Below are 8,793 nucleotides of genomic sequence, written 5' to 3'. Positions count from 1 at the left end.
CACATTCAGACACGGGGAGATTAAGTGATTTGCCCAGAATCACAGGCTGTTGATGCGACCTCGGGGCTCAAACTCTGGTTTCCAGCACCAAAGTCGGCAGTTTAGCCGACGGACCACATCCTCGCCCTTGCCCTGCTGATTTTCAGGGACGGCTGCGCTGTCTTCACAAGGGTTGGGCGAACTATGACTCCGCTGCCTGACCTCGAACAGATCTGTTAGGTGTTTGTATTTATTTTTTAGTTTTTTTTAATTAGCGCAAACTCAATCCGTAGGTATTGGAGCACTTTACATGTATACCACATCCATTATAGAAGGACACAGTCATGTTTAGTAGGTACGTGGATGTTAAGTTATTCATAACCGGCGGAGCCAAGGCTGGTCTCTCTACCTCTGTGACTCCGGTTGCTGCTCGCACCACGTGTATAGCTGGTTTTCCTAGTTATCTGGCGAATACAAAAGCGGGCTTTGCTGTGTTTCTGTTTAAAGGCTACACATAAGGGGCTCAACTGATCGAATTGTAACCAGCTGTCTAACACAATACCGGCAGAAGGGCTCAGTGAGACGTACACTTGTAAGGGGCAGAGGTTACACTCCCGGCAAGTCTGCCTCAGCCTTCATTCTTCCGAGGTGGATCAATTAAATACCATTGATTGGGTAGTAGTTATATCTGTTAACCGAGCGTAGAAATGGAGCAAATTTAATACGGAGGGCTAATTGAAAAGTATAATTTTTTTCCAATGTGCCAGATGAATTTGTCTTTATGTTCTTGGGACTTATAAGAATCTTGTAGTGTGTACATCAGGCGGGTCATGTGTCTTTGGAAAACTAGCACCTTTTTGTGATATTGTAGTTGCATGATAGTTTCACATTATAATAGTGGGGGCTTGGATGTCAAACCTCCTTTCCGGGTGTTGGTCCTTGCCAGCAGTCATCACCTACTGCCAAAGACCTGCTTTTTAAAATGTATATCACCTGTCCACCTCCTTTCCCTTCCGGTACTCCCCTCACTAGTGCCCTCTCTCCCTTTCGTTTTCACCCTTCCAGCCTCTCTTCCCCCGTTCTCTCTCAGTCCGCCATTTCTCTCCATGCCCCCATTTCTCTCTCCCTGTGCCCCTTTCTCTCTCTCCCTGTACCCCCCTTACTCTCCATCCCATTTTCCCGTGACCCATAGCTTTGGCTGCAGGTGAGTTGGCACAACTCCTGTGAGAGAAGTGTCTCTAGATTAGGTGGCACGTGTCCCTGCTGGGACCATGGTCAGGCGTTTGTCTGTTACACAGAAAACCACTTCTCCGTTAAACTGCAGTTTGAGAGTATTTTTGGTTATTGTGTTTATTTACTGTACCAAATGAATCATGGTGGAACCGGGAATCTTATGCCAGAGCATCCCAGGAATCCAAAAAGTAAAACTGAAAAAACACATTTTGGAGAAAAATCATGCGATGTTGCAGAAATCGCTTCATCTCTTAGTGGTGTTTAATGTAGGTTCATTTACAAACTCCAGCCATCATATAAGGTCTCCGGAATGCCTTAGACCTGGCAGAGTCTCTTGATCCCATCAGCAACAGTAAAGAGCATGTTCACCGCTGAAGAGAGTGACCACTTCACCATTCATCCCTTTGTGCCTGCAAACAGAGCTGAATACTTCACCTTTCACCACTTTGCATCTGCAAACAGAGCTGACCACTTCACCAGCTGAACAACATTTGCACAAGCGTCGCTGACACCCCGTACTACCGATTTTTTTATTGCATATGATGCCCCAATCACTTCAAGTACATTTGTTGTGATCGGTAGTCCCTGTCCCCTGCTATACATTCCATCGTAAATTTTTAGATCCTGTTTTTTGTATTTTTATTCATCCATTCACACTCCTTTACGTTAAAATAGCCATAGCTTTACTGTACAGTTGCTAGAATAGCTTAAAATATGGTATAGTGTGTAATTTTTAAATAATCACTCCACTGCAAACAAAAACATTGATAAAAAACACTGCCATTTACAATGCCAGTAGCTCCAACTGCATCAAATGCGAGACCTATTGCATTGCAAATGCTTGTTTTACTGTTTGTGTGTGAATACTCTCTGAACTTCCACATTTGTTAAGCATTTTAGATGTTTTGAAGCCAATTCACAAAGGCACGTAAGAGTACATAAAAGAGAACTACAGGAGTACTGCTCTGGGTACTCACAAATGCCTTTGTACACACATCACAGTCCCTTCTTTGTTGCAGTTACTTCAGTGCACCGAGGGATAGCTACTCAGGGACTATGAATCACCTGTTCACCATGGGGTTCAAGTTCTTCAGAGCACGTCTCACGTTATTTTTACACTCCTCATATTTCCCCTTTTTTTTTGTAGAAATAACGAATTTTGTGTTTTCGTTGCTGCTTTGTAAAATATTTCACAGTACCATTAATTCCTCAGCCTTGCATTTTTTTCTAATGGCTTCATTATTCTTCAATTCCAGTACCTTTGCTGGTGTCACAATTTTCGAGCTCTTTAATTTTCTTTTAGTGCTTGTCTGGAGACTATTAATCTTTTGCGTGTCCCATTACCGGATCCGGGCTGGCTTCATTTTTAAACCGTTATAACTGTCATCATTTGCTATATTAAATGTCATTAACGCCGCTGCTCCCATCCCTGTGGATGTATGCAGTCAGAAGCATATATTGCGTTAGAAAGATGCCCTTGACTTCGGACACAACCATTCCATACAGTCGGCTTCGCTCCATCCCCCTGTCCTGGTATTGATCTGTACTGGGTAATGATTTTGGCGGTTTCCATTAACTACCTCATTAACATCAGTAATCTTCTCATTACTTTTCATGTATTGCTAGTTGCAAAGTGCGACTAGTAATGTTTTCACCCTGTTCATTGTGTTCTGGACTCCTAAAAAGGATGGCAAATGCAGGCCTTTTCTACTATCAACATTTTATCTTCATACCTTTCCGTATCCCAACATATCCCTTTGAAAAATAATCCCTTCATGTTTGTGAGCTAACGTCTGCTTGGATCAAGTTATTTCAGGCGTGTGGGTGTGCAGTGCATGGATCTTGAGTCGCCATTGCTTGATTTGTGCTACACACAACAACCGATGCAAGAAGGGATTGTTGCATTATCTTATGTGTTGACAGTTTTGCTAGCCCTGTGCCCTAAGGCACAAATAGCGCCTGTGCACATTTGACTCAGGGGAGCTCATTTGTCTGGTGTGGAAGCGTGGCATGCAAGTGGGACCCCCCACACTGACATCTGCATATTTACTTTCATGGATAATGAGCTGCCAGTCACCGAATGGACAAGGGGGAAGCCATTTTGTCACTACATCGGGATGATCTCAAAAAGGTTCTGCGGCACGTGACCTATTCGTAATGGCGGGAGAAGTGCGCCTGACCCTGCTACTCTGTTGATAGTTAGGAAATGCAGTGAAGGGCTGCTCACTCTCTCGCAGGGACATCCGGTCTCCAGCCCCAGGTGAGGCCGTGCCGAGTGCCAATGGGCGAATATTGGCTGCCCTGTTGAGGAGAGTTACTGGCTGTCTTTGGTGCTTGAAACGATCATCTGGTGCACTCTTGCCAAACTTAAAATAACACCAGGTGGCTCTAGTAATGAAGTTATAACCAGAAACCTCTGCTTTGATGTGTGCTGATATGATAAATAAACCTTAAATGAATAGAACTACAACCATAATAGTGTTGGTTAAATCACTGAAAATCAGGGATAACAGAAGTGTAGGAACTTAATTGAAGTGAGGTGGTCACTTTACTTTATACCTACAAATAAATTAAAGATTGAACATTACTTAATTATTTTTTAAGAATAATAGACATGCTAAATTGCACAAATAATTTCAAAGGATATATTTTTATTTATTTCTGAATTGCACAATATTATATGAATTGCACTGCCACAGGTAACTACGTCATACTTATCATAAACGTTTTCTAAAAAGTAAAATAATTCTGTCTTATACCACACTTAATATTATTGCCTCATCAACATAAATCAGATAAAGGGAACCACTTGACATATTGACATACACTGTGCAGTTAATATTTTCACAAGGATCAGTGTTTATTTATTCATATATGTTTTATATAGTGCTAGCTAGACCCGTAGGTGTCAGAGCGCTTCACATGGTCGTGATAGAATACAGTAATGCAGGCATGCAATTTCCATATGAGTCAGTAGTCCAATAGACAAATGGTGCCCATCGAAGGTGCAATTTGAGTGACCAACACTAGAGACACAATTTGAGAGGATCTAAAAGTCAGAGAAGCACAAAAAAAGAAAGAGAGAAAGCCGCTTCAGACAGAGGGTCTAGGTCTGATAAAGCGGTACTTTACTAAGATCTGTAGACTAGGAGTTAAAGTATTTGTTGAAGAGTAGGAGTTTCAGGTTTCTCTTGAAGCAAGGGTAGGAAGGGTTGCATCGAAGGTCACACGTTAGGGAGTTCCATATGCTTGGATCATTTCCAGAAAAAGAGCGCGACTTGGTTGCTGATATTAATGATTTGAATTTTCACACCCATGTAAATCCTATATCCAGCCAAAATATCAGCACAGCATCCAAATATCCAAATTTGTATAATATGGTACATAATTCTACAAATATAAAAATTGCAGGAAAATCAAGTGCACAATAAAGTAGTACACCTATTATATGGTATATGGCTCATTGTTCGCATTTGAAACAGAGAATCCTGTCCCCATCCCACTTTTTACATAAATCCTATCATTACCTAAAAATCTTATGCATGTGCTAAACAGAGTATTTAAAAATGTAAAACAAACTTAGTTAAAAATAGAACTTTATAAGGTGAAAAGGCAAAGTTATTCCTATCAATGAAATAACTTAACAATACTCATCTTCAGCTATCCTTTATAGGGGCAAATGAATGCAAGAGGGTAAAGAGTCCATACTGCTGTCCATATTATCTGCAGGAGGAACTTCACATGCCTTAAGTGGGAGCAGTAGGCCTCCTGCCTCAGTAGACTGCAAGATGAAACACCAGGACCATCAGGTTTGTCTGGTCAACCTCAATGCTTCTTCCAGATGCCATTGACACAACTGCATACAGTGGTGTCCTGCCTTCTTCTACAACCACCACCATTAGGCCAATGTCATTCCCTTGTGCTATAACCACCACTATCTGCACAGTGGACACCACCACTTGCCTTGTTTGGCAAAAAGAGAAAGCGTAACATTGCTGATGGCAAGACATGGGACACATGTGACCTCAAGGGTTGCAAAACATTTGCCAAGCTGGTAAGACTGGGCCTGCTTCTGAGATGGAGGAGGAGAGTGCATTTGAAAATGTAAATTAGGCATAACCTTATTGGTGTGGCAATGCTGTAGGAGGGCCAGTTGGGCAGAATTATTACACTACTAAGACACAGAATGACCTCATAGAGAGGTACATCAATGTCAGGATGCAGCAGGTTATCACTATATTTTATGTCTTCAATGCACTATCTAGAGTAATATAGATCTTTCATCTGTTATCTGTGGCCAGACACCATCTTCTCATCTTCTGCCACCACCCCCTACAACATCTCAGGGTTACATGATCATGGACAACAAAGTGTCCACATTGCTGCCCGTGAAAAACAATCTCCAATTCAAGATTCTGCCCCTCAACATGGTCTATGGGCCCCATGCATCAAACTAAAAACCGGTCACAAACAGGCAGATTTGCAGAATCTGCCCCTTTGCAACTGGTATTTTTGCATTTGGGATGCATCATCCCAAATGCAAAAATCGCAATTTAAGTAATCGCAAATTTGCGATTACTTAAATTGCGTTTAAGGAATCGCAAATTGCGATGCCTCAAATGCATGATGACATTTAAAATAGCGATTTCACTATCAGGGGATGCAAATTAACGTCAGATGAAACTTGACGGTAATGTGCAAAAACTTTGAAAAATGCACTAAAGTGCATTTTTCAAAGTTCCTGGTTACACACACACATGCCCTCGGGGCATGTGTGTGCTCAACATGGGTTCACATTACAATTTCAGGGGTGCAACAGGGTGTCCTTTTGGCACCCTTGCACCCTTGAAATTGCATACAAAATTTGCGAGTACCTACTGGGTACTTGCAAATTGCGCATGCAATTCCCATAGGAATGAATGGGAAGCCATTCTTTAATTGCAAGTCGCAATTTGCGAGCCGCAATTAAGGAATGTGTAGGAATCGCTATTTTTTTTAGCAATTTCTACATGCATAGGCTTTTGCGATTCTATAATTGCGATTTCTGAATAATCGCAATTAAGGAATCGCAAAAGCCTACCTTGATGCATGTGGGGGCATATCTTGTGCCGTACCAATCATAACTCTTGATGTTTTGCCACACGTCTTCTCCTTTAGAGCAAGTACAGTCAAATCACATGATTGTTATTTACAGATTAAGGGCATATGCCATACCAAACATTCTCTCTTAATAGTTTTTTGTGGCTCACATGCCTTTGTGACTCTTTGTGAGCAATGTCTGCTACCTGTTTTCATAGGGACTTTGTAACAATCACTTTTAAGCTGCATTATCAGATTTAATGGCCAGTTACTGACAGAATCTCCTGCATGTATATTTGAGCTACTAGCTTGTCTATGCCTAAACCTTCATGGCATTAGCTTCTAGTATCAGCACTGTTCACCTCTGTCTTTCCATGATCTGTTTTACTTTTCCAAGCAATGTAATTTGCCCCTGAAGTTCTTAATAGGGGTAAGTGCCATAAATTTAGTTTTTAGCTATTTAATATGCAATGCCAAATCGTTCTCTAACGATAATGTTCAAAGCAGGTGTAATAGAAGCAGTGTTATGCTTGTAATCACTCAAACCAATAAGGTTCAAAGAAGACTTAATGTGTCCCATTAGTGAGATATTAGATACTCATGATCTGTGTGAAATGTCTCTTAGGCACGCCTCATAGTGTTCTAACTCTTTGGTAGTACAAATATGAAGCCAATTAAGAATCGCTGTTTGAAAACAGCCCTCTCTTCAGGGTCACCCCAAACCTTTTGTCTTCCCCCTCCACTTTTTCTGACCTCGTTATTGTTGGTCTTAGGACTCTGAACATTTTATCACTGCTAACAAGTGGTAAAGTGCATGTGCTCACCCTCTAAACATGGCAATATGGGCTCATACCCAATTGACATATATAATGTATTTATAAGTCCCTATTATAGTGCACTAAATGTGCCTGGGGCCTGTAAATTAAATACTACTAGTGAGCCTGCAGCTATGCTTGTGCCATGCACTCAAGTGGCACGCTAACCATGTCTCAGGCCTGTGTGTGTAGTATACACTGGAATTTTGACTTGGCAAAATAAACCTCTTGACAGGCCCAAACCTTCCCTTTTTATACTTATATATCACCCCTAAGGTAGGCCCTGGAAAACCCAAAAGGCTGAGTGCAATGTATTTAAAAGGCAGGACATGTCCTTTTTACATGTCCTGGTAATGAAAAACTCTCAAAGTCATTTTTCACTACTGCAAGGCCTATCTCTCCGTAGGATAACATTGGGATTACCTTATTCTATTATCTAAATGTAAGTGTAATTTCCAATTGTGACAGGATAGATTTTTCAAGTTTGGTGTCTCTGGGATCACAATTTAAAATCCAAACTTGTGGTGAAGTCAGATTTTAAATAGCAATTTGAAAAATGCGACTTTAAAGTTGGCATTGTCTTCTTTTAGTCATTTGGTACCTGCTGCCTGTCTCAGATCACACGCCTGGGGTGGGTGACGGTTGGGCTTTGTATATTCACCCTAGACAGCCATACACATTGGGAGTTTAGGTGTGATTTAATGGGCCATTCTCGTAGGATGGGAGAGAGCAACTCAACCCAGCCTCACTTATACCTGAATATGTTCTGTCCAGTCCCTAAACAAAGGGCTTCATATCCCCCGTAGTGAGTGTGGAGCCAGGGCAGGAAGGGCCTCTGTGCACTTCAAAGGAATGTCTATGAAGTCTCCCCCACTTCAAAGTTACTGTGTATAAGTACTGGACCTCTGACACCACCACTCCAGTACACGTCTTGAAGAACCAGAACTCTTTGGGTCTGGCGGCGCCCAAGTCTCCGGAGTTCTCCTGTTCAGCTACACAGAGACACTGGACACTCTGTCGGCGTTAGAAGATCAGATTTATTTAGCTGCAGCTAGTACAGTTATCCTAGAAGTACACAAAGTAGGTTCTCAGGAGACTGCCACTTCACTCTGTGGCGCACAGGGTTTTATACTACATAGGGTTCAGATGTATTAACCAAAAGCACTCCCAGAACACACAAGAAAGAGCCAATAAGGAAAGTTGGAAAACAGGATAGAACCAATAGTAGAGATTGGAAAACAAAAGTGTCAGATGACTCGAAGAAACCTCTCCTCCAACTATGTTTGTCACCCCTCCCTCAAGCTAATTCATTAACAGACTCATAACTAACTTGCAGGTGGCGAGATACGTTTGTGTGTGTTGGAGGACAGTTGTGAAACGAGAGAATGCTAGCAGAGGACAGTGAAGGCCAGAGTATAAGATAAAGTCAGGAAAGAATGGTGTGAATCAGTAGATGGTTGAGACGGGGATTAGGAAAACCAGACAGGGATTAGTGTACTCGGCCAGACCTAACACCAGCTTTGTAAATAGAGGCAGAAAGCGTATTTCGACACCAAGTTGCAGAAAAAGCAGAATAGACTTTGCTCGCCGTGCTGCCTGAGTGATGGCAACACAAAATGGCGGCGGAGCACAAGATGGGGGGTCGATTCGATCGCGATCAGAAATCGAAGTTCCTCAGACCCTCCTT

The sequence above is a fragment of the Triturus cristatus genome, chromosome 5_1 (genome assembly GCF_964204655.1).
Source record: "Triturus cristatus chromosome 5_1, aTriCri1.1, whole genome shotgun sequence".
NCBI lineage: Eukaryota > Metazoa > Chordata > Amphibia > Caudata > Salamandridae > Triturus > Triturus cristatus.
This window is presented reverse-complemented; position numbering follows the sequence as displayed.